This window comes from Acomys minous, assembly GCF_964271855.1.
Source record: "Acomys minous genome assembly, chromosome: 13".
In the NCBI taxonomy this organism is placed as follows: domain Eukaryota; kingdom Metazoa; phylum Chordata; class Mammalia; order Rodentia; family Muridae; genus Acomys; species Acomys minous.
In genome coordinates, this window is record NC_140495.1 from 18224259 (window position 1) to 18250560 (window position 26302).

Below are 26302 nucleotides of genomic sequence, written 5' to 3' on the forward strand. Positions count from 1 at the left end.
CCAAACTCTATAATCTACTGTACTGTCTCCAGAAATGCCCCTGCCCTGACTCTCTCTCTCTCTCTCTCTCTCTCTCTCTCTCTCTCTCTCTCTCTCTCTCTCTCTCTCCTTCCTATCCTGGAGTATATCAGTGAACCTATAGCTGAGGGACATCGCCAGCCATGCATGGGTGGGTGAACAATGCAGGTCTCAAGGAAAAGGAAGACATAGCCCTTGTCACTATGTAGCAGAAAGCCATCTCCAGCTCACTGTGCTCAGGATTTTACAAGTTGTTGCTTAGATTGGTAGTTATTTGACTATTCTGGCACCCCATGAAGACTCTGCTCATATTTTAGCTGAATTTTACACATATACATACATGTCTGTCTGTCTATCTATCTATCTATCTATCTATCCATCTACTTATCTATTATCTACCTATCTATCTATCTACACACACACACACACACACACACATCCATTTTAAAAGCAGGACTGATCCTGTCACTGACGGTGCCAAGAATTTACTGGCATAATTGTTGATCTGATTTTTTTTCCCTAGTTTTGAGTGATGGTGGAAATCAAAGCTTACAAGCCTGTGGACCACCACTTAAAGGTGACATGAAGGTAATTCTTCTCCTACACTCAGTGTGCTCTCCCCATTATCTCCAGTGTATAAAGGGCTGTTCCTATTGTTCTGCATTTGGAAATAGATACTGGAACAGCTGGCAACTTCCCTGAATTCCCAAATGGTCAAGGACTTCCACACTGAGATAGAGCATCTACACATAGGCCTCCTGTATTCTTCTAGGCCCTTCTCCCTCATGGAATGACTCCATTTGGCCCTGAAAGACCTGTTTTATTTTAACATCTGGTGCACATGCATAAAACAATGAATTACAAACTGAGAGGTTTAAGTCTACTTCTGGGGTATCTTTTGGATAGAGAAATAGGATACAGGTAGACTTGACTTCTTCAGGGAAGAGAAAAAAAAACCCAATTCTTTCCTTGTAGTTGAACAAAGAGCATCTTGGATGGGCTCAAATGATGTGAGGCAGGAGGTGGAAACTCTGCTTGTGGTTCCCTGTGTTAGATACTTCAGTTGACACAAATGGGTCACTTTTTAATATTCAAGTGTAATTTGCACATAGAAATATGGTTCATGTTGGTATTAAGCTACACCTCTCAGGTAGGCAATCCAGGGGGAGCCAACAGCATGTGACCCCACCCCAAGGAAATGATAAAAGGGACACAAGTGAAGTAACACTTTGTTATTGTGTAGAGTAAAGTAATGCTTTACACATTTTCTTTACGAAGATGTGTGATCTCCAAGGATAATCAGCAGACGCAGAAGGCAGGAGTGAGGACAGTGTCACACTGCTGAATGTGTAGGAGAAGGTGGCTTTGAGCGTTCTGCATGCCCACTCATTGTGAGAGATGCATCATCCCTGGAGGCTGAAGACAGGGATCCAGGCGCAACATCCTCGAGCCGCTTGTGCTTCTTAATGAGGGGTATCAAGTTCAAGGCAAGTGTCTCTGAGTATCCCTACTAACTGGAACTGGCAGCTCCAGCAGGGGAACTTGCCTTAAAAATCTACTCCCTGGCTCTGATCTGATGAGCAGAAGGTAGGTCCCAGGAATCTTGTGTCTTAAAAACGATCCCAGGCAGTTCTGTGCCTTCCAAGGGTCAGGGGTTGCAGGTGTGCACCACCAATCTCTGTCTGTCCCAGGCAGTCATGCTGTGACCTGCCAGTCTTTATGAAATGAACCACTTCCCTGTGAGGTGAGGTTTTTCTTGTTGTTGTTAAAGTATGCTTTATCTTGTTTGCTCTCTGTCACCCACTTTGAAAAGATGCCAGTGTTTAGCTGGTCCTTCTAGCTGTCATCATGATTGATACATGTATGATTCGTGTGTGTGTGTGTGTGTGTGTGTGTGTGTGTGTGTGTGTACATGTGAGGACAATTGTGTGGAGGTCAGAGGACATCTTGTAGGAGTCACTTCTCTCTTCCTATTATGTAGACCAGGCTAGGCTTGCAGGTGCCTTTACACACTAAGTCACCTCCCCAGCCATCTGTTAACTTTAGTTTTGTTTTTTTTTTTTTTTTGCAGCAATCATGTGGGGGTAGCTTTATATTCTATTCCATCTGAGACGATTCCTGGTCCTATGTACAAGGTGATAAGATGTGGTGCAGGCTCTTGAACTCAGCCTGCTGAGTGACTGCATCACCTGGCCCTTATTTCATCTTCATTCATTTCTATCCACGGAAATGCAAATGTTTCTATGCTATGGTGACATGGGGGAGAGAATACACCTTTGAATAACCATGGTTAATACAATGCCTTTCAAAACGTTTCATCTCAAATGTTTTTTAATACAATGGCTTTCCGATAACAAACACTTTCAGAAGGACTGCCATACTGTGGTCACTCATTTTAAACATAGGCAGTGCTAGTGAGGCATAACTGATGCTAAGAGAAGTCAACATTTTTATAAAGTGTATTTGTGTGTGTGTGTGCTCCAGTATATGTATGTACACTATATGCATGCAGTACCCGGGGAAGCCAGAAGAGGGTGCCAGATCCCCTGCCTAGAACTGGAATTACAGGTGACTGTGAGTACTGAGACCCAAACCCAGGTCTTCTGCAAGAATTGACAAATACTCTTAACCACTGAGCCATCTCTCACTAGGAGAAAACCATAACTTTGCATCTTTACACATCTTGTAAGTAACAAAGGTGGATTTGAACCCAGGCAGTTGAGCTCTGGGGCTCGGCTCTTTGACCTCTACGCCAACTACCGGCCTTGCAAACCTGAAGCTTTTCTTCATAAAGGCCCTTGACATCAAGCCGCCTACATGATGAAAGGAGAGAACTGGTTCCTGCAGGTTATCCTTTGGCCTCTGCACACACACTGTGACATGTGTGGTTCTCTAAGAAACTAATGTAAATTTAAAAATTCACTGCTGTGAACGGGGAGGGGACAAAGGTGGGCACCAACCACTGAGGCCAGTCAGAGTGTGCTGGGGTTCCCAGGAGAATAAAGACCCTTGTTCCCAACAGGCTCTGGTGAACAATGACATCATAGACCAAAAGACTTCACCATATCCCCAGGGCAGACTTAAAACTAGACACTTCCTCAGACTGATATTCTTTAAGTACATTTTTTTCACATTTATTTAGGGTGGATAGAGAGAAACTAATTTTCTCTGAATGAAGAACGGATAAGCTTATGTGCAAGAAAGAAAGGATTTATTGCAGGCAATTTTTCAAACCATATTAACTTCCAAGAGGGCATATTAAACCACATAAAGTTTCTATAATAAAGCAGATGGCTGGTCTGGCAGGGAAAAAAAAAAGGGAACTCAACTGTCGCCCAGCACCTGAGAGAATTCATGTCTCCTTTATGCCACATACCTAGTGGCACTAACTTAAAGCACCCTTGAAAAATGAATACACCCTTGTTCTAGAATCATCCAGCCTGATGCTGCTCAGAGATCCCTCTCCAAACTGGCACTCTTCATCTAGCATGCAGGAAGACCTTCCATCCCTCTGGAGCAGACTGAGCAGGATGTCAGTGGGCTTCCCCCACCCCACTCCCCCACTTTCTTCCCTCCACCCAAGTGCCAAGCCAGCAGTTCATTGAGCTGTGTACTTGGTCATCTCTCAATATATGAGCTTCTGATGCTAGAGATGTTCTGCTCTGGGGCCCTGGAAACAACCTGCTGCTGAGCACAGAGTTGGACGTTGCTGTCACTATAGACACTGCCTATGGCTCTGACTGTACAAAGCAGCCAGCTGGATGACACCACCTTTCCTGGAAGTGCGGTTCAGAAGTCAGTGACATGGGTGCCACTTGGCTTGTGACTTCAGAGGAGTCTCCAGCATCATCAAAAGGCCTCAGGTTTCCACTCCCTTCCTTGCCAGCCTTGTAGGCCACTGGCTCTATGCATTTCGAGCTTCAAGTTGTCCAATGGGCTAGCATATACTTGAGGCCTCAGATGTGTTCAGGTGCTGAATGCCTCTGCCCTCCACAGATTGCTTCTTCCCCTCATGGTTGTTCAGTTTGTGAGGCTCAGGTCCTCCTGACTTTCATCCCAGGCCTTGTTTTCTTGAGCCTCTGCTCACCTGGCTTGGGGGGTGGGGCTTCCACTGTCTTAGAGTTGTCTGATAGAACATTCCATGGTGTTCTGTAGGGTTCAAATCGCAGTAACCAGCCACATGTGCCTTTTAAAACTTGAAATGCAGCCAGAGGGACATAAGAACTATTTTTTAAAACATTTACCTGGATGTAATTACTTTAGATTTAAGCACTAACGGGTGGACAGCACAATTCTAGCTTGTGTCAGCTCTATCTCCCTGTGGCTTAATGAAAGCCTGTATGATATGCACGCACTCACTTAATGGGGCTGGAGATTCCCAGCTGATTTCAATGTAGGGCAGCACTTCTCTAGCTTTACTATATCTTAAAGCCACTTGGGGGATCTCCAGACCAATTAAATTACGATTCTCTAGGGGTGAAAGTGTAGTCACCAGCAGTTCATAAATGTACCTAGGTGATTCCAATGTGTAATTAAGTTTTAGAACCACGAACTTATTATCAGCTGTGTTGGCTCAGCTCCAAAGTGGAAGAGGAGTATGAGCCAGCTGAGGCAGACCTACCGTCTGTGTGAGACCTACTGTGTGCACTGCACTTTGTATATATACTCAATATGTTTCTGCATCCTTGGAACCTAAGGAAATGGTCAGGCTCGTAGAGATTTCTTGCTCCCTCCTTTTGCTGTGTAGCAAAATTTTCAGAGACCATGTCCCTACCACCATGCCAATCCTCCCCGCTCTGTGGCATGTATGGGCGAGAGGGGAGGCTTCTCAGTATTGCTGTTCTAGGACACCAAAGCATCTTCTGATGAGCCAATCTCACCTGCAAAGCCCAATAGGAACCCTTTACTAACGTCTTTTTTTTTTTTTTTTTTTTTTTTTTTGCCAGAACACTGGCTGCTTCCATGGTATTTTTACATTTTGCTGTACATCTGTGAGTATTTAGCTTCCCGGGAGATCAAACATAATGTGAAAGTCTCGTGAATGCCAACACAAGTAAACCAGTGTGGCTGGTGGCTCCTAATGAATTGTATTGGCTTTTAAGATTTGGAAACCTCTAGCTGTGCTTCCCATGGCCCCTCCCCCGCCCCAGCAGCAGCACCCTGGACCCTAACCTAGCTCAGCATGGCTCACAGCACACACCTGCAGAGCGCTTAACGTGCATCGCTTTTGCTCTAACCACTCCACACATCTCCTCCCATGTAGCCATCCCAACACCATAAATCAGCAGCCTCGCTGTTTTGCACATGAGAAAGCAGGTCAGAAAAGTCAACTACGCAACTGACTCAACTATTAAGTGATGGGACGTAACTAGAATTTCCCTCAGAGCTCTTTCCTGAGGCACGGCTCCCCTTGGGTAGAAGACAAATCTATTCAGGTAGCATGTCCCCACAACGGTTTCAGGCAAGGCCTGTTTTGGTAAAGCAATGTCCTGAGCTAGGCACATTCTTTCCTCCCCAGCGCCAGCTGGGCACTGACCCTTAAAAGGCTTTTCAGTGTGATTGCTGACTGTCCACCATGACTTTTCTGGGTCTTGGGCTTTAAGCTTTCTCATACTCCTTCCTTCTCCTGATGTATTTTGCTCAAATTCGTGTGTGTGTGTGTGTGTGTGTGTGTGTGTGTGTGTGTGTGTGTGCGCGCGCGCGCCTGTGCCCATGTATGTGTAGGTGCCTGAGTGCATCTATAAGCCAGAGGTTGACATCAGAATACCTTCCTTAATCACATCTCTGTCTTATTTTCCGGATCTCAGCATTACAACCTCACTGGTTGGCTTGCGAGCCTGTGGGATCCTTTGGTCTCCTCACCCTCTCCACGCCACAGGACCATCCTACTTACCAGTCTTTTTACATTGGAGCTGTGAGGTCTGATCTTAGGTCCTGATGCTTGACCTGCAAGCAGTTTATCTACCAAGCCCTCTCCCTAGCTTTCCCTCTCAAGTTCTTCCTGTTTACGTGGGGACTTCTGTACAACGTCTCAGGACAAATGCAGATGCTCCAAACCCAGAGTGCTTAAGAGAATCCTATCACAAAAAGAAGAGTCCGTTTCTCAGTCTTAAATTCGCCATCTTTGCTTGCTCACTGCAAAGAGTGGACAGAATGCTCCAGGGTCAGGTGCAGGAAGGCGATGGACCATGGTTACACCCAGCGCAGCCAGGATCAGCTCCACAGCACAGGGGAGCATGGGGGATAGCCCCACTCAAATGTAAAGCAGTGTTCACATCCTTCAGGATGTTGGCTGTTATTAGGATGTTCCCGTCACATCGACTCTCTGCCATGGCTGCAGAGTCCTCCAGAGAGGTCAGCCCAGGCTGGAGAGCCCTGGCTTTCTTGTTAATTGTTATTTGAAAATAACACAGATACTCTCCTGCAGATCAGGGAATATACATCCCAAGCCCAACACACCCACCTGACAGCAGGGTGAAGGTGGGATAGCTGGGGCCCACCTCAACCCCTCCCCTCTGACACAGGTGTGTCCCATGCAAAGATGAGACTCTGGGCCATCCTGTAGCTTATGACTTCCTACCCTGACTCATGTATTCTGCTTACAAGTCAATTTCCAATGTACAGATTGGGAATCAATGACAAGATCCAAATAGACTCTTTCAGGGTACCCCAGGATAAGGAAAAACACATCTGTTTTATGCCCATTGCCCTTCCCCACAGTATTTACTATGTTACCTGTCACATTTTCCTCACAGCTCATACCAGAAAAACAGGTCATATTTTTTTTTTGTTTTTGTAGTCGCTTATTTTGTTTGTTTTTGTAGTTGTTTATTTTGTTGGTTTAATTTTGAGATAGGATCTCACTATGGAGTTGGCTGTCCTCAAACTGATGATCTCCTCTGGCTTTCTAATGTCTAGTTACAGGCATGAGTCACAACACCCTGCCTTGTCATTTAAAAAAATTAGTTGTTATTTCATTTTGTGTGTATGGGTATTTTGCCTGCATGTATGCCTGTGTACCACATGCATGCCGTGCCTGGTGCCTGCAAAGCCAGCAGAAACTGTTAGATCTCCTGGAACTGCAGTAACAGATGGTTATGAGTTGCCATGTGGGTGCTGGGAAGTGAACCCAGATCCTCGGAAGAGCAATCAAAGGTCTTAATCACTGAGCCATCTCTACACCTCCTTGGATTTTGGATGTATGCCGTTGATAGTAGTCATTTTAGGTGTGCTATTGAAGCTGGGAACAACAGTGGGCTTATCCTGCCCCTTAGTTCTGAGTGATCAGTGGGGACATTGGGTCTAGAAGGGACTTCTGACTCTAGGCTTTGTGAGAAGAGTGGTCACTCAGGGATGTAATCACATATGTGGCTTCCATGCTACATATATGCCGTTCCTCGGGTACTCTTACAACTCCATTTTTAGGAAGGGAAACTGTAACCCACAGAAATTGAAACGATGCTCGCAGACAGCTCTAGCTACACATTGGCAGCTGACCTATGCCAGTTCCCTGACTTCTGGGACATTTTTCTCCACCTCCCCAAACCTCTTAGTCTGTGGCTTTCTGTACAACACATCCACAGGATCTGGGGCCCAGCATCAGCGCTAAACATAAATGCATACATACTTATATCCAGCCTCTCTCTCTGAGTTCTGCCAGTGAAACTCAATCCATACAACACCTGAAACAAATTAAAAAAAAAAAAGATTCCTTGAAGGAGGCAATGCCATGGAAGGAGACAAAGCCAGGAAGTAGGGTCCCACGCAATGGGCCAGGTTTGTCACCTTTACCGCATGAACAACTTGGGGAGAAGACCTCAGACCAGATCAGATGGGATGGCCACCTGGCAGGGAGTGCACAGGTGGGTGTCATGAGTGTGCTCGGAGAAGGGTGCTCAATAGTTCAAAGTCTCATTGAATCCCTTAGAACACTAGCCCTGCCGGCAGCTGTCAGTCAAGACTCCTGCAGTTAAACACGTTGTGAAAGCCTTTTCCATGGTGCCCAGATGTTAGAAAACCATCGGACGGGATACATATGTTAAAGGTAAAATAGGTTGAGTTCTACAGCAAATAAATATTCTGTCTTTTCTAATATTTCCACATATATATTTATTCCTCCTTTTTCTTCTTATGATGTATACATGTTGAAATCAAAATACATTTTAAGGAGTTTGCATTAACATATTAGTAACAGATATCTCTATTAAATATCTTAGGCATCTTCTGAAAGTAAAAAAAAGCTAAAAAAAAAATAATAAGTGGGACCAGTTAATATATACCATCCTTCATATGCTGTCAAAGACCATACTTTGTTCAATGTTTTCCTATTAAAGCAATAAACAAATGATTGTTAGCCTATGAAGACATCCAATATTTTTGTGTGATCCAATAACCGCCGCCTCTAGTGTTTCCTGCTGTCTCTTCTTACCAGGTTCTTTCATCACTGCCCGTAAACTCCTATCTGAAGCCACGCACAAGCTACCACAGCTTCTTCTTACCGTGGCACTCTGGCTCAAAGGTTAGAAGCAGAGACACCTCGGCTTCTGTAGAGCAGAGCCTGGATCCCAGTGTGTACAGATCCTTCAGCCCTTCACACAGGTTTGTCAGGCATGTGTCACATCATTTGCCCAAGTGACAAGTCTAGGAGACACCCATATGTCGGTCACTAGCTGTGCACGTGGACTTTGTTCCCACGGTGGCTCAGTAACACACCCCTTCTCCATTTTGGGATCACCCAGGACACTTTACCAGTTTCTGAGACACTTCCTTGGGGAGTTAGGGAACTTAAATTTTTGCACAGTTGCTAATTTAAAAGTTGCACAGTGGGGTGTATGCCAGAGTTTAGGAGTTTCGATCTCTTTCTTGAATCCTGTTTGTCTGGCATTATGAATACTAGAATGTTCTGTACTATTATAGAGGACAGTTCCCTCTCCACTCAGGTCATTTAAGTTGTTCCATATATCACAAAAATCTCCAAATTTTCCACTTTTTCAAACATCAGAGATGGTCCCTGGTAGACAAATAGGGTCGGTAATCATGAGATTAATTTCAATGGAGTATTAATTCATAGGTAGTCATTCAGGCAAAAGGAATCTTTGCAGCAATGATCCCAAGACTGTCATCAATAATGTCTTTATTACAAGAGATTAAAAAGTTGGTTTTTCCTTTTCCCATTTTTAAGTGTACTTCCCAAAGGCTGAAATATGCACATATACCTGGTCACAGATCCATTGTTTTAAAGTCCTGCCTTTCTCCTAGAGGCGTGTCCCATAGTTGCTTGCCTTCATTGTTCTGTGGGTACAGTGAAGAGCTTTTGCTGTGGGGCCCTTCATAATCAACACTGTCAGCGAGCCAGACCAGGCCTCTAATTGGTGATTTGGCCAGCCACACCATCATGGCCAGCGGCATCATAGAACTGAGCATCAACTACCAATCCTCACCATCCGTGCACACTGCGTAAGCATGGCCCTGGCAACTTAGCCATCTTGTGCTATAAAAGCTGTGGTGAATCAAGCGGCTGCTTTACAGTACATCTTTCTAGTAAATCTAGCTAATGTGCTCTGACGGCTTATCATGGGCGCTGTGCTAAATTTCTTGATATTTGTTAGCTCTGTGAAACTATGAGACGGGCTTCTGTTTGCCTCCAGCTCAAAGAGTTAAGGATTTCCAGAAGTGTAATTCAAAATATTTGGCTTTGCTACTGCATCAGTGTGTTCAGTGCCTACACATGGCCTTCCAGAGACTGCTTTTCCTGTTTGATAACAACGGAATCATTTATTTCTTACATCATATTTATTTATCTATAGTGAAGTCTTTTTTGCAAAACATTTCTGATTGGCAATCTGTACTAATTTCCATGTGTTTACTCAAAGAAAGCCTAATGAGTGTAGGTGATGTTTTTCACATGTTCAGCTTAACACTTGGCACATGACAACCGATCTCATAGCAGAGTCTAAGGGATGATGGAGGTCCTGCTCCGAGTAGGAAGTCTGGGACACACAGGAAGACATTCTGTGTGGTGGTGGCACCTGGGCCTCATGGAGCCCTGCAGTGGAGCCTCTCCTGCTACAACTCAGAGAGTGAGAAATAAACCAACGTGCTCATAGTTAGCATCTTCAGATGAACAGTGCGCATGCTAAATGCACGTGGCTTTTCATTGAGGTCATAAACTGTTCTGCTAGTTCATTGTGGATAATGTATTTGACCTGGCAGCTATTCCAAGAGAAAGGCTGACTGTTTCTCTTATATGTAAAAAAAAAAAAAATGAGACTTTTAGGAGTTAACAGGCACAGACCAGAATAAAGCCATTTTGGTCCCATAAAAGGAAGATCGCCTTCTAAATAGAAAGATCAGGTAAAAAGAATCAAAGAAAGATGAAGGCATTATTTAGTGGGCTGAGAGCAGAGACAGTAAAAAAAAAAAAAAAATAGACTCAAGGTAGAAGAGAGAACAGCCGAAAATATGTGTGGTTCCTACCAATTTGGAGCTTTTTATTTTTGATGACTTAATTTTATTTTATGCGAATTGGTGTTTTGCCTGCATGCGGCTGTGTGAGGGCATCAGATTCCTAGATCTAGAGTCGCAGACAGCTGTGAGCTGCCCTTGGGTGCTGGGAATTGAGCTGGAAGAGCAGCCAGTACCCTTAACCACCGAGCCACCGAGCCAGTCCGTCAACTTGGAGTTTTAATTCCATAACTGGATTCAAATTTGGACTTTTCTGACCCCGGCTTGGACCACCAGAGAGCAGATAGTTTTTTAGCTCCTACAGAGGCCTGTACAGTGCCTGGCTCAGCTCCAGCCTGCTACAAAGTGTGTGTGCAAACGCAGCTATAGGCAGAAGGAGCAGGGAACTGTGCTTTTGCATCTCATCCATTTTGCATTCCAACTACTGGGAGCCTTGCTGGCCCTAGAGGGTCACCCTTCCCAGACTGAGCTAGTTCCTAGAGACAGACCAGTGCACCCATCTGTGCTCGAGTACATCTTTCATAAGCAAACCAACCAAGCAAGAGTTCACATCCAAAGCACCTCCCCAACCACACACCCCCTTACTCTAATTACCCCAAGGCCAGGAATCAGACCAACAGACTTGGCCCTTTTGCCCTAGAGCCCTCAAGGTAATATAAACTAGCCCATCTCCAACTATTTGCCCCACCTGGACTGGTTCTTCCCATAGATAGTGTAGTAGAGGTGCCTGAGCTGTGGAGTGACTGCTCCCGATAGCCCTACTCCCCCGATAGCCCTGCCTCCCCCTCTGTGAAATGGAGAATTGTTGCCTTCTTCTCATTGTCCTTCATCAAGATCTCCCAGGCGTTGTCAAGGCTTTTAGATAAGGAAGTCTCCGGGCTTTGCACTGCAGGTTACCAGTCCTTCCCTGCACCTCTTTCTCTCTTACCCTGCTCCTTCCTATCATACTTTGTGTTTATCTCTCTCTCTCTCTCTCTGTACCAAGTATGGTTGTCAAAACAGCCTCCCTGCCTCTGCTTCAGGACCACAAACACAGTCGGGATGGGCAAGGAGGCTTCCATCTCTTATTCACAGGACTGGGTGAATTCCTGGCACAGGCATACGCTAGAACTGATGGTTGTAGACTCAAAAGTCACGTTTTTATCCTCCTCCCTGCTGTCCATCCAACTGTCAGTTGCTCTCCACGTTATCCGGCTTCCCTTGTAGCCAGAGCCTGGCTGTGTATGAACACGCTACCGTCTCCTGACTAGAGCAGCAGGATTGGAGAGGTTAGCCACTGGGAGATTCTCAGAACGCCTGCCTCCCTCTCTGTTGTACGATGTTGTGAAGGTGAAGGTGATGTCATTGCCTTGAAACCATAAGGATGTGATGGTTAATTCTCTATGTTACTTTGGCTAGGCTATGGGGGTTCCCCCCACCCCAACACACAGCACACAAATCATGTATAAATGTATGTACCACAGCCTTACTAAAGAGGAGTCTTTTTCTTTTATGTCTATAGTTATGTAATTTAGTTAAAATAATTATCATACAGTAGGTAAACCTTAATAAAGTTAAACAATGGGAATTTTTTAAGTATATGTGCTCTAAAGACAAGTCAATAAAATAGAATTAAATAATTAAGAATGGCTCAGCCCAGAATTCCTTGCTAACTGCTGTGGTACAGGAGAATTGAAAACTAAAATCTCAGTGACTCTAGAAATCAAGTGGAAGAATGCATCTTATAAAAATCATGGAACTCAGAGAAACGCCTACATTTCAGTAGCCTTCCACATCTCTGCTGCAGAAACAATGGTGGGTACTGTAAGGACCTAGATCAATAAACAAAACAAAAGGAGCTGGGGACATTTTAGTAAAGATAAAGCCGTATCTTCTCAAAACAAAGACAAACAGGAAGAATAAGAAAACTCCAGATGTGGTGGTGCATGCCTCTAACCCAGGATTCAGGAGACAAAGGCAGGAGGATCATTCTAAGTTCAAGTCCAGCCTGGGCTCCATAGTAAATCTGAGATAATCAGAGATACATAGAAATAGTCCATTAAATTTTTTTTCCAACTGAAACGACAAAGGAGAGACAAAACAAAAAGGATAAAAGATCCAGATAGGGTGCTAGGAAGATAGCGCAGTGGGAAAGTGCTCTTGGTGCCCAAGAATGGGGTAAATGGTAGGTTGACTAGCACGGGTCTGAAACCCCAGAACTGAGGGAGAGAGACTGATGGATGCCTGCGGCTTGATGGTCAGCCAGCTCAGCCAACTGGGAGCTCCAGATGCGGAGAGTGACCCCGTTGCACATAAGGATGATAGTGACAGAGGAAAACATCTAACATTGGCTTCTGGCCTCGACCTGTGTGTGCACAGGTGAGTACACACACACACACACACACACACACACACACACACACACACACACACACACACGAAACCCAAGGTCAGCCCTTTGAAAAACAAAATGATTTAAATGAACACACCATTGTCTGATTACTGATAAAGGAGAAAGAGCAATGGCAGGTGCAGGAAAGAGTAAAAGAAAATTATGTGCAAATTATTTCCCAAAGGAAAATGTCTTTTTTAGCAAAAACATAAACGACTTAAATGTACTTAAGAGGAAGTGGAAAATTTGAATAGACCAGCAACTACGGAGGAGCCAGTGAAGGTGTTAGATCCACTGCTGAAAAGGGCGCTGGGACCAGATGGGTTCACAGCTGAGATTTACCTAACCTTTATGGAATGGGTAATTATGACATTACTCCAACAGATCCAGGCCGGAGAAAAAGCCAGGCAGCTCACCAATTAATTTCATGCCACAAGCAAAACTGTAATAGCAAAACTTGACAAAGAACAAGAGAAAATAAGAACGTGTGTACCAGTCTCATTGGGAATATAGATGCAAAACTGCAGTAAAAGGGAGTTGGGTTCCAGTAAAGGAGACTGGGTTAAGCATCAGGGACTTTGCATGTGACCACACCTGTAACCGTGAAAACAATACTGAGGAAAATATGGAGGTCTGGAAACCACTTAAAATAACCAGAGGCAAATCATATCTAAATAGAATAGGCAAAGCAACACAACTATTACAATTAAAATAAGCAATTAGTAGGAACATTCATTACTATTATTATTATTGTTGTTGTTGTTATTATTGTCTAGATTGTTATTTGAAAGCAATATGACAAGAAATTTTTAACAGAGGCAGACCCTTATAAATATAGAGGAAATGACTTTCCTGTTAACAATTATACTATTGTACATCTATTAAGAGCCAAGATACTCAATAAATCTGTCAGGATTCATTCGAAGGATTTGGCAAAGCCCCAGAGATGGACATGGGACTGCTAATATATTTATTCATGCCAATTAAAGAACTAAATCTCACAAATGTTCTTCTAATTAAAATGTACTCAATTTAATACTAAATTTGCATTCAATTGCAAGATATAATAAAAAGAAATCTCTTGTCCCCTTTACCCAGCTTCCCCCAACAGTAACCCCCTGCAAGCCCATAGCATAATGTCATCAACAGTGGCTAGCCTTCACATGCTGTACTGCTAAGCTCTTCATTTGCCATCTTACAGGCACTTCCATTCCTTTCACACCTTCACCCCCTGTGTGTGTGTTCATGTGTGTGGATGTGTGTGCATGTTTGTGTGCACATACTTCAGTGTCATTCCTCCTCGGTGTCTTTCACTGACCTAGACCTTGCCAACGAGGCTAAGCTGGCTGGCCATCAAGCCTTGAGCTCCTCGTCTCTCTGCCTCCCCAGGCAGTGGGATTGCAACGCTATCCTACCACACCCAGCTCTTTAACCATGGCTTCTGGGGATTGAACCCACAGCCTTGTCCTTGCAAGACAGACACTTTATAGGGTATCTCTTCCTCTCATACCCTTTGTAACTGTGGGCCTCCTCTAGTTTGTTCTCTGCTTGTTTTCTTTTGCCCATTAGAAATATTATTTAAACAGACTCACACAGTGTGTAATCTTTTGGGGGGGCCCTCTCCTCACACCACACAATTCTTTAAAGACTCATCCACCTTCTCGTCCGATTCGGCAATTTGTCCTTTATTACAAGGAGGAATGGCAGGATGTTCGTGGCTTAGCTTAACCATTCACCTGTTGAGAAACATCTGTTTCCAGTTTGGAGCTAATCGGGATAGTGCGTTATAAATACTCCTATGCAGATTTTCATTTGAGTGCAAACCTTAATTTCTCTGGGATAAATGCCCAGGAGTGTAATTGCTGATTCATGTGATGGCTGCATGTTAACTTTTGCAGAAACTGACAAATCGTTTTCTGAGACTGTCTGTCTCACTTTACGTTCCTCTACATAATTTGTTGTCGTTTTCACATTTTAGCCACTCGGATAGAAATAGCCTTGTGGTTTTTATTCTAATTTCCCTAATTGCTAACACTTTTTTGTGTGTGTTTAATTCCCATCAGCACAGCTTTGGTACAGCTTTCTTCATGGTCTCTCATTTCCTAGCTGGGTTGCTGCTTACAATTGAAGTTTGAGTTTTTAATTAAAATTGGTTTGTGTGTATGGATATTTTATTTTGCCTACTCATATGTCTATGCATCACATGGGAGTCTGTGACTGGTGGAGGGTGGACAGTTGTGAGCCATGATGTTGGTGCTGGGAATTGGTCCCTGGTCCTCTGGAAGGGCACCCAGTGCTCTTACCACTGAGCCATCTCTCTCTTTCTCTCTCTCTCTGGCCCTGGCATTTTTTCCTTTAAGAAACCATAATTAGGACTGCTCTTAAATTCTTGGTTTCCACACACATCTGCTAGATGCAACTGAGCATTGAGGCTTTGATGAACCCTCTTTTAATTATAGGAATTTCTTTGCAGATTCTTTGTGACTGTTTACACAGTCACAAACAGAACAGAACAGTTTCACTTCCCAATTTTTCTCCGTCATTTCCTTGCCTTACCGTCCTGGCTGGGTCTTCAGCACCATGCTATGCACAGGTCGTGGGAACGGGCAGCTTTGTTTTCTTCTTCTGGTTGGGGAAAGTACTAAGCCTCCCACCACTGAGTACCGTGTTAGCTGTAGTGCGTCCGTCATGTCTCTTTCTTGATTTTTTTTTTTCTTGTCATGACAGGTGTTGAAATTTGTGATCCTGTAATTTTTCTTCCTTTGCCACTTAACCTAATAACTTACATTGTGGTTTGTCATTGTGGGGAAGTTAAGGCAGGGACTTGAAGCAGCCAATATAGGCACAGTCAAGAGAGGAGAGAGAACGAACAATACTACACCCAGCTTGTTTTCGCTGTTGCCTTTCCGCTTGGTTAGTCACCGTAACAACACGGGGAGGCCCTATTGCTAAAGACACTATACACTGTGGCCACAGGATATATCGAAACCAATTTCAAGTTGATTAAAAAAAAAAAAAGCAGGATACTTCCTCCCTGCTGGCTAGCCCTCTTAGTCCTGGGAAATACTATGCAGGGTGCTAGGGAGAAAAGGCATGAGCAGTCTTAGCCAGCATTGCACCCTGTAGGCTACAATACCTGACAAGATGCGGTACAATAGTAGCATTACTGTTATGGGGGAAGCAAGCCCTTCCTGGCTGGATTTGAGGCCTGCTCCACTGGAGGAAATTGCATGCTTGGTACTGTAATCCTGGTCAAAAGCCCTTGGCTTTGGAGATCATAGGCCCTAAGGTAGAACATGTTATTATTATCTTGCCAAACGGTTATGGTGTCAAATTACCTTCTGAATGTTTATGCTTATATCCTGAGACATGAGCTGTCCACCTTCATCAGGAAAGCAGCAGCTGATGGGGAGATATATAACTGGTCAAAGTGCTGAGAACACGAGACTCAGCGATCAGCTCTAAATGGAACACGTGTATTAATACACACACACACACACACACACACACACACACACGTACGTATGCACACACACATGCGTGAATGCACAGATGCACGTGTTTTCTGGGCATGATGTTGATAATGTAAACATGAATTCATAGCAGTGTGGTTACATGTACAAGAACAGGCCAGCCAAACTGCCAGGATAGATGGAGCAGACAACTGTCTCCAGGCCACACCTCTTACTATTGGTAGTAGATAGCTACGGGGGTGAGAGAGAACCATCCTTTTTGTGAGGATGTGGTGACTTATGGGCTTCCCATGTTCCAGTGAGTGGTCCCACACACATGCACATCTGGGTGGCAATAACTGGACTTAATGGGTTACATATAACAAAGACATGCAGTTGAGAGTGGCCCATGTTGGGTGGGTACATGAGTACAATTGGAGGGGGAAATGGGGCTTAGATATGATCATATTTCATAGTACATGTGTGAAATTCTTGAAAATAAAAAAAATAAAAAGCTTTTAAAAATGTAGTTCTCTTTCTATCTAAGAACTATTTTCAGTCTCTCTCTTGGCCACACAATCTTCACTTCCGCCTCAGCGGGGAGTGTCTTTATTCCCTGCTTCTTGTGCAAGAATGCTTATTTTCAACCAAGGACAGAATTCTAGGTGGACAGGCCTTTTCTTTTAGAAGTTGGACACCATTGTCATTTCATTCGCTCTTGAATGTCACTTGGTGGGGAGTTGGCTGTCATTCGCATTGTTTTTCCGGGAAGGCGCCTCTTTTCTGCAGCTGCTGGCAGTTTCCTTTCCTCTTTCCTTGTTTTCCAGGGATGCCTCGTGTCTCATAGCCCTCCTGTGGCTTACTGAGCTTAGAGCTCACTTAACTTCAGAGTTTGTAGGTTCGCGGCCTCTATAGACTTTGAAAGCATCCAGCCACATTGTCAGGTTTATTTTCAGTCCTCCCAAGCTCCCCTCTTCTACAACTCTGGCAACGTCAAGGTGACAGCTTAGTCAGACATCCCTGTGTTCCTGAGGCACCAGTTATTGTTTTTCCATTTTCCTCTTGATTGATGAGATTGATTAGTTTTCTCTTCTATCTCCTGAGTCTTTCACTGAAGCCTTCCATCCAGCTGGTGAGGTTTTTTGTTTGTTTGTTTGTTTGTTTTGTTTTGTTTTGTTTTTTTAATCTATCTCTCCCATCAGGCCTTTCAGCTCCGAGGTCCCCATTTTGTTCCTCATATCTTCTCCTCCTCTACTTAGGCTTTCAGGTTTTTTTTTTTCATTTAAATATAATTGCTTTTTCAAGTATTTTAATTACAGCTGTTTTAAATCTTTGTCGGATAAATTTAACATCACTGTCATTTTAATGTTGGCATCCATTAATTACCTTTTTAAAAAAAAATTGGTTTGAAGTTCTTCCAGGTTTAGGAATGACAAATACAATCTAGATATTTTTATGTTACAAGATTCTGGATCTTGTTTAAATTCTTTGTTTTAGTTGGGTTTTGTCTTCCACTGGCCTCTGTAAATGCCTGAAGAGGGCCCTTTGTTAATAATATTCAGGAACAGCTTGTGCATCTCTATTGGTCTTCGCTGTGGAGTGGACAATGGGTAAAGCCCTGAAGCTACACTGGGCCTCCTCTGATGCCATCCTAGTGGGGACGGGAGGGGTGCCTACCTGTTTCCTACCCCTCAGTGGGGGAAATCTGCACTTACCACATTGTCTCCCATTGCACAGCAGACTAGAAAGCCAGTACCAGCTAAGGGGCACTCCAGTTCCCCAGTTAGAATTCTCCGATACCAGCCTACAGCAGGTGTTGGGTGCCTGCTATGGCTTTTGTACACACAAAAGGAGTAGAGGGAGTCTGGTTTCTTTACCTGTGAAGTTTAGTGTTTTCAAGTCATAGGCTTTGGGTTGTTATTTTGTTGTTGTTGTTGTTGTTGTTGTTGTTGTTGTTGTTGTTGTTGTTTCACCTCTGTGTGTCTTACTCTTTTCAATTTTTAAAGTTTTTTTTAAACTTTATAACTTAATATTGAATGTCCAGGATTTCTTTTTGCTGTAATTAGAAGAAAGAAAAATACATCTATTCTATGTGAAGAGTAGAGGTGCATTCTTTCAACTAATTTTAACACAGAAGTCACAATATCTCAGTGAAGAAAGTGACAGATTCTATTCGGAAGAGCAAGATCTGTCTGCACAACTGTTCACATTCATGCTTTTTATGTCATTCCTGACTCTACAGAAGGAAAACATGAATACAAAACACAAGCGAGGAGAAAATTTCTTCACCAGACATGGAAACACATTACATTGATCAAACAAACAGGCTCTCAGTAGAGGAATTAACGAATAGATCACCATAACATCACTAAGATGTCAGAAACATTGCAAATATTTATAAGACTTTACATGTGATAAAATCCACTTTGGTGGAAAGAAGTGTATCATGTTTTAAACTCTCAGCTGTCTAATAACTTAAGGGGCCTGTGTCATTTCATATGAAAATTTAAAGGCATGCCTAGAGACATTAATTGCTTAGCTGTAATGAAAAATAAAACAATAATATTTCAAGAAAGCCAATGTAACTGCTTATGTCTAACTTAGTGGAAAGGAAAGCATTCTTGGTTAAGTGTATAAACACGGAGGCTTCAAAAATGTACATGGTTATCATTGTAGAAAAGCGGGGTGGGAAAACTGTAAGAGCCAGAGGAACAAAAAGTTTGCTGTGAGATTGTGTTTCCTAGAGATGTCAGAAGCTACAAGCAGAGTCTCTTGGCTGCCTAAACAAGCCCTGGGCTGGGCAGATCGTATTTATGTACTTAGAAATATATGCCCCCCTACCATAGACAAACTATACACACACACACATACACACACACACACACACACACACACACACACACACACACACACACACATTTAAATACAAAGAAGTCATGAATTTGAGAGAGAACCCAGGGGGTGATTGGGAGGCATCAAAGAGAGGAAAGAAAGGGGGGAAACGTGATGTAATTATTTTACAATTTGAAAAAACAAAATATTATTAAAATAAATCACATTAGACTATTGATTTTTAAAATGTACATATTAGAGGCTTGAGAGATGGTTCAGTGGCAGTCAAGGATGCGCACTGCTCTTGCAGAGTGCCTAAGCTTGGTTCTCAGCACCCATCACCTGCTGTTCACAACTGCCTGTAACTTCAGGTCCAGAAGACTCAAAGACTTCTCTGGCCTCTGCAGCACATGCAGTCATGCGCATGTACCCTCACACTGACATTCCCACCCAATTAAAAATAAAAACAACTAGTTTTAAAAATACAATATTTTAAAAGATTTATTTTATTTTTAAATTGTCTCTGTGTGCACATGTGTGCGAGTATGTACACATAAGTACAGATACCCACAGAGACCAGAGGTGTTGGACCTCCCAGAGCTGGGGTTACAGGTGACTGTGAACCTCCCAATGTGGGTGCTGGAAACTGAACTTGAGTCCTCTGAAAGAGCAGTCGTACTTAGCTGATGAGCTCCGTCTCCAGCCCTATTATAAAACACTTTTAAAATATTATAACCAAAAGAAAGTCAATAAGCAAATGACTGATTTGGAAGAAATTCAGATGCCACATAATTCAGATGACAAAGGTTAATGACAGCAACGTGATGGATACTTGTAAATTGTTGAAAGACAAATGACCCTGCAGAAAATTAGATAATGGAAATAAAATGATAACTCATGGGAATGAAAATTGATGTCCAACATATTGGAGAATCCTCAAAGTCAATAGTGCTCAATGACTAGGAACTAAACCAATTAAAGCAATCACTTGATTTCTCACTAAACCCCTTTAAAATTCTAGGGTGATATTACCTATTCTGTTCGCGATGTGGGACCAAAGGCACATGCACAGTGTTAGTCAGGGAAATAGATACTACAGCCTTTTGAGGGGAGAACTGTTTAAGAGACATCAATCTAAGACAGTTGAAATGGTGGCTGTGGAGATGGCTCAGTGGTTCAGAACACATAACATACTGTTTTTGCAGAAGATTCAAGCTCTACTCCCAGCACTTAGTCAGGCAGCCTGAAATGGCCTGTACCTCCAGCTACAAAGTATTTAATACCTCTTGCCTCCATAGGCACTTGCACTCATGTGCACGTACCTCTACACCAACACACACACACAAACACAACACTAAAAATAACAACGAAAATTGGAATACAAATGTAGTCCTGTACCCACCATCCTGGTGGGTATGAGAGAACATCTCTGGTAAACAAAACAACTGGCAATGTAAGAAAGTAAGAAAGGGCATAGATGGTACCATTATTTTCAGTGCCAGACAAACTAGAAACATGTGATGTCCATTACCAAGGGCATTCAACAGGAGGATGAGCATGGTCACCTAGCCATGTTTAGCACACTGTTATGCTGCCGTTTGAAACTGGCTCTGTGATACACCAGTTGCATCACAGAAATGCATACCAGTGTTCACATTGTGCATACCAACCTCTGTATGGGATTATGTAAACACAGAATACATATGGAATGTTATAGCCTAAGTTACATTATGTAATGAGAAATATGAACGGAGAGAGTTAGAAAATCAAAATTAAGTGGGAAAACAAAGTCCTCCTAACACATGTGGGAATAGGATCACACACAGTTGTACAATACAAGGTGTGTGTGTGTGTGTGTGTGTGTGTGTGTGTTGTGTATTTGAAGAAATTTAACAATTAAGTATTTATCACCACCAAATATGAACACGCTCGTAGTCAGTCCGAAATACCAACTTTTTTTTTTTTTTTACATCAAAACAGATTTGATTCTTTATATGGAACCAAACCAAACATTCTATAGATGCATTGAGACCACGATGGGTAAAAAGTCAGAGACTGAAGCTTCCGGTGGCGAGAGGGTAGGTGAGCTCTCACAGTGAGGTTCTCCTGTAACAAGATGCCATGTGTCACAGCCCAGAGCTTGGGCACCAAGTTACTCTAGGGTTCCATGGTGAACTCTGTGGCAGCACCAAAAAATTTAAAGAGAAAAGAAGACACACCCAGCATCTACTGATGTCTTGGTAACTGCTAGCTTTGATGTTGGTGCACATTTTCAGACGAGACCAGGCATGTTTGGGTTTATGGGTGTAAACAGAAGTGGAGCCCAGGCTGGCGTTGAAATTTTGTGCATTTAGGTGTCGCTGCCATGTTCCATTCAAAGGCACGCTGTCTCTGTGGGGTTAGATTGTAGCATTTGCTTTAGCATAGGGCAGGAAATGAGGCTGCTGCTGGCGGGTCAGAGTTTGGGAAGCCTTACAGTGACGCATTCAAAGGTTAAATAAACAGGACTATTAAGGGGCAAAATTATTTTTCCTTTAAATTTACATGCATAATTTTTTTATACATGGTCTAGCCAGGAGTTTGGACTCAACCGCTTAGTAAATGGAGTTGTTAGGTGTTTCTTTTAGGTTAGACTCTTAGGAGAGAAATCACTGATCAGCTAAGGGACCCAAGGGTGTTGTTTGCTAAAGGATGCTACAAACTAAGCCATTGGCTGAGAGGTAAAAGAGCCATGCCAGCTCTCATGGGGAAGGAGGCAATGCCTATAACTACTGTGAAAACAGCTATGTGGGCCTGTGGCAGATGGCCTTTGTGTCAGTGACATAAACTCTTTCCCTTTTATGCATAAAACAAGATTAAAGGCCTATAAGTGCCATTGATAACTATTCACTGCAAGGAGCTAATTGATATTCCATCCACTGCCTCCATGATAACCGGCAGGGAGGAAAGACAACAAAACCAATTTCAAATCAATTACTGTTACTTTGGGGTTTCCAGAGCCATAAGTCTGAGAAACGCTTTGCCAGGAGACACAGTAAGTTTGACAAGTTTCTTAACATTCAGGAGCCAACCATCAAGGTCTGGTTGGAATTTGCACATTCTAGTGTTGGTCACTTCCTTTGTGTGTTTTGTAACGGGAATAGTCAAATACAAACGCACTTGTCTCCTTTATTATATTATTATTGAATAAACCGCAGTAGGATCATCTGTCCTGCTGTATTAGTCAATTCTTAGGCCAGGGCTGGTGGGGCTGCTATAGGACTCTCAAGTGTCTTTCAGGAGGATTCCCCTGAACTAACTTCAAAATGTGAAACTTCCCTGGGACAGCCAGGAGACACTCTGGATGTTGCACTTGAATGAAGCCTCCACCCACTTCTTAGAGAGTGCCAACATGCCCATCCAGGTCTTCATGATCCAATTTTCTCACTGCCAGCCAGGCACCCAAGGGTAGTGCCCCATCTGCTATGTGTTATGCCAGGCTGCTATGGGTGGCTATAGACACTGGGTAAAAAAGTGACAAAAAGCTGTGACATTCGAAACATTGGGTCTCTCATGTGCCAAACTCAAGAAGTATTGATATAGTCTTGGTTACTGGACCTCACATCTTCCTTAGTACCTCATCATCACTGATCACAAAACATTAGCAGCTTCACATCACCTGTTCACTATTGCTACACTCTGTGCTGAGAAAAGCCAGTCTTCTTCTTCTTCTTCTTCTTCTTCTTCTTCTTCTTCTTCTTCTTCTTCTTCTTCTTCTTCAGACACTTGTTTTGAGATCAGGTTCCTTTCCCTTCCCCTCTCTTTTTATTTTTTCTTTTCTTTTCTTTCTTTCTTTCTTTTTTTAAAGACAGATTCCTATGTAGCTTGGGTAGGCCTTAAACTCAATATGTAGACCAGGCTGACCTTAGAGTTGTGATTGTCCAAGTGCTGTGATTTCAGACAAGGGCCATCATATTTGAAGTTCAGATTCTCACTTTTATTTCACGAATTTTAAAGCTTTAGTGTCCAACATCTCCACATAGGACTCTGCTTGGAAGGAAACAGCACAAATATAGAGGCAGAACCTACTAGGTCTAGCATGGTGTGCCTCTACCTTGTCACTGCCACCATGACACTAAGACACCTTCACCTAGGAATGTGAGCTTCACTATTATTTACCCATGCTCTCCTTTAGGGTGGAAAAGACAAATGACCCAAGTCCGCTGGTCAGCCTCACTGGACAGTTCTGAGATAGCAGAAGATCATCTCAGTGGGAAAGGCCTCCTCTAGTGGATCCCATTTTCTTTTAGACTATTTGTACTCCTTCTCATGAGTTCGGAATACCCTGAGTCAGAGGGACAAAGTTAACAGCTGAAACATGCATAACTCAGAGGTAGTGGGTGGGGCAGGGCTACCAGCGGGAATCTAGTAAGTTCTGATCATAAAAATGGAATGTCACTGGGCAAGATGGTGCACACTGTGAGGAGGCAGAAGCAGGCAGATTGCTGTGAGCTACAGGCCAGCCTAGTCTACAAAGCAAGTCCAGGACAGCCAAGGCTACACAAGAGAAACCCTGTCTCAAAAAACCAAAACCCAAACCAAATCAAAAAAATCCAATGCCAGAAAAATAGGAGGGGCCTGATAAGAAGGAAGTAGGAGGGGCCTGATAAGAAGGAAGTAGGAGGGGCCACTGAGCTTGGCAGAGCCTGGAGCTAGCCTGCTGGTTTGGGAGCCACAATCAGAAGCTGTAACTTATCCATTGTGTGGGTTTGATATCTACTAACTTTTGCAAGGTGGCCCTCATCAGTTCCCTCAGCAAAGTCAGCCTACTCCATGGGTCTCATAACTAAGAGCCAAGAAACTTTTAAGTCCTTGAAATGTCCTTCCATTCTCTTGTTCCCAACAGCCAAGCCAAGGCACCATTTCCTTCTCTTCCACCAAATCTCAAATCCTAGTTTATAAAGTAGATTTTTGGTACTCATGTGATGGGAAAGCCAACCAGCCCTGCCTTGCCCCTCAGACCAGTGGACAACCATGGAACTCTTTTTTTTTTTTTAATTATGTGTGCATGTGCGTGTGTGTGTGTGTGTGTGTGTGTGTGTGTGTGTGTGTGTGTGTTCATGAAGGTGTCTGTAGATGCCAGAGGAAGGGTCCCAGATCCCTTGAAGGTGGAATTACAAGTGATTGTGAACCACCTGATGTTGGGTGCTGGGAACCAAATTTCAGTTGTCTGAAAGTGCAGCAAGCAACCTTAACCACACGGATGAGCAATCTCTGCTGTTCCCAGTATGAAACTATTAATCGTGCAAAAAAAAAAAAAAAAAAAGGAAGGAGAGGCTACTAAAGAAGATATGAGGGGAAAAATGTGCAATGGGTAGACATTGTGTGCACAATTGGATCTCAAGGATTGGTATTGCATTTATCAAGCTGTACCAACTGCATCGCCATTGGTAAGACAATGAATAGTGCATTGTGTAAGGACTTAAAGGGCTTCAACACACACCTGTAGGGAAATTCTTCTGCAGAAATGATTAACATTAACGAGAAATGAAAAAAACTTTGGGACTCTCTGTCTCTGGAAAACGTGAATAAATCTGTGAGGCTCCTCCCGGGGCCTCCCACAGGCAGCACTTTAATGTTCCTTAAGTGCTCTGAGGACCAGGAGGTCATTAATAGGATGACATCATCAGCCATCCATTTCACAGGACCAACTCCAAAGGGCTTTGTCACTTTTGAAACAGTGCTTCCTTCACCACAAGGAAAGCGCCCTGGTCAGTGTGACGCTCCATGACACCCATTTATCTAATAATCTTTCTGATCTCTTTGATACATTTGGTCAGGGTACAAATAGTGTAGTCTTTAAAATAGGGTCAGCTCCTTCAACACTGGAACTGTCACCGTTGCCATTAAGAAGGATTTTACTGAGATGAAAAAGCATGCCTACCAGCCCTGCCTCAGTTATGATAACAGGGACTTGTCTGAGTGATGTGAAGACTTTTGTTGAGACCTTATTACATGTTTACATACGCTGCCTTCATTGCATCCTCACCCTGATCTTCAGGCAGGGGAAAGAGGTTCAGCAAGAGTTTAAAACTGGCCAGAAACTGCCTAACTACCAGACTGTAGATTCCCTCTTAGACTCTGACCTTTTTGCACTAAGCAGTTGAAAAGTAACAGACAGACCAATCAACAAACAAATCCTGTACCAGTTCTTCCGTCACTAGTCATTAATACCAGTCTCCGATGTGGTGGGTGTGCCTATGTGACACTTGAGGTAGTAGTCATCTGGGCATTAGGTGTAGCAAACACCCTGGCCCTTTTTGTCTTTTGTTCCCTCAAATCACTTGATTCACATTGTCCACATACATATTTCATGGGAAGAGGTAAAATGTATCACTTTCGCTACAAGGAGAATTTGATGAGCAAGGTTTTCGATGTTATCATTTATACTCTGAACAGCCAGCTATGTCATTCCCAAGAAAACTAAGTATGGAATAACTTTTTTTTTTAAGGTTACAAAGCAGTTGCCCCTTTTCATAAGATGAGATAACCAGTTCACCTTACCCTCATGTCCTAAGGTAGTGACGGTGTCAAAGGAAGAGCAGATGAGATTGGGGCTATGAATTTGGTCAAAGCAAAGACAAGAGATTTAACAAGACAATTTAAACCTCTTTCTCAAAAAAAAGAAGAAAAAAAAGCAAGCTTAATTTGCTTTATTCCTCATATAAAAACCTTATATGGTAAGTCTGCTGGGACCTGTGCCTTCTGCTCTGAGACACTGGTGCAGGTGTTTACAAGGTGACCAGTAAATTCCTGATGGGGAGAATTAGATAGTTTACTTTTTTTCTTTTTTCTTTAATTAAATTATTCAGATTACAGCTCAATTGTTTTCCCCTCACTTGTATCCTCCCGTTCTTCCCTCCCTCCCACTTTCACCCTATTCCCCTCCCCTAAGTATGTGATAGAAGGAGACCTCCTCCCCTACCATATGGTTATAGCCTATCAAGTCTCATCTTGGTAGCCTGGTTATCCTTTCTCTGAGTGCCACCAGGCCTCTCCACCACGGAGAAGTGGTCAAATACGGGGCACCAGAGTTGATGTTAGAGTCAGTCCCCACTCTCCACACAACTGTGGGTAATGCCTTGTCCATTGGCTAGATCTGAGTAGGGGTTCAAAGTTTACTGCA

General features: G+C 43.3%; 1 protein-coding gene across 5 annotated transcripts in view; it reads right to left on the minus strand.

Moving 5' to 3' along the window:
* The window catches only part of CPNE4 (copine 4), a 448796-nt gene that overhangs the window by 157249 nt on the left and 265245 nt on the right, over positions 1–26302 (minus strand). The window lies entirely within an intron of this gene.